The following is a 1,112-nucleotide window of genomic DNA, read 5'->3' on the forward strand; positions in this document are numbered from 1 at the left end:
CTGCTTTCTTCCTAAATCTTTGGCGGGAAGATACTATATGAACTCTGAATAGCTCTCAGTGACTGCTAATTCAAAGCGACAGACTGACTACATGAATGGAAGAGAAATAAATGAGACATCAGAAGACAATATGTTGCAAAAAACTGTATGAAGATGGAAAACAGATTAATAAATAGAGAACAAATTAAGGGTAAGAAGGCTCAAAGTTAAATGGCTACAGACAAAGATTAAAACTACAAGTGAACCTTAAAGATCCCTTAAAGAGGTTTGGAACTTAGAGGCACCACTGAAGTTGTGGAAGGAGCAAGGCTGAACAGGAGAACTGGTTCAGAGTCTGTTTAAGAGTTTCGGTCTTTTAGGTCCTCTCTGCCAGTATCATATGCAACCAGACTCATCATTTCTCAGCTGTGCAAATTTGGGCACGTTTCCTAACCCCTCCAAGCACCAATTTCCTCATTTGTAATGAGAGAATAAGAAAATACCTATTTCATAGGACTATCTTGAGGATTAAGTGAGTCAATACATATTAAGTACATAGAACAGTATCTAGCACACAGTAAGCATGCAATAAAGCATACTTTATTGTTATTTTAAGCCTTTGATGCTACTTGCTTTCTAATTAATTACAGTGTACATATTACCTTGAGAATCACTAATTTAAATAAAATCACCTTTGGGGGACACATGAATGACGGAGAGAGAAAAGCATTTTCAACTTGTGAACACAGCTCCGTGATGAATATATGGCAGCAACATCTTTGCTTAGTCTCAAAGCAAGACTAACGATCATGAGCGCCATAGATGAGTACGAAGACAGGAAAACTGATGGAAAAAAGGAAGTGTGGACTGAAAAGTATTAGTTGCTATACTGTAGAAAGTGAGAGAGGTGCCTCTGAGAGCTTCCCTACAACATTCTGTGAGTATAATGCCTATACACTGCTTACCTAGGAACAAGAGAGGACCAGATTACTACAATGATTAGAAGCAAAACATAGAGCAGTAGACTGAAAAGAGAACTAAAATTCAACAATCCATAAATCTCACATACAAAACGTTATCAGGAAACCTTACAGTTTGTGCTATTTGAAAAGTATTTATTGCAATGACAAAAC

The sequence above is a fragment of the Stenella coeruleoalba genome (genome assembly GCF_951394435.1).
Source record: "Stenella coeruleoalba genome assembly, chromosome: 11".
Taxonomy (NCBI): Eukaryota; Metazoa; Chordata; class Mammalia; order Artiodactyla; family Delphinidae; genus Stenella; species Stenella coeruleoalba.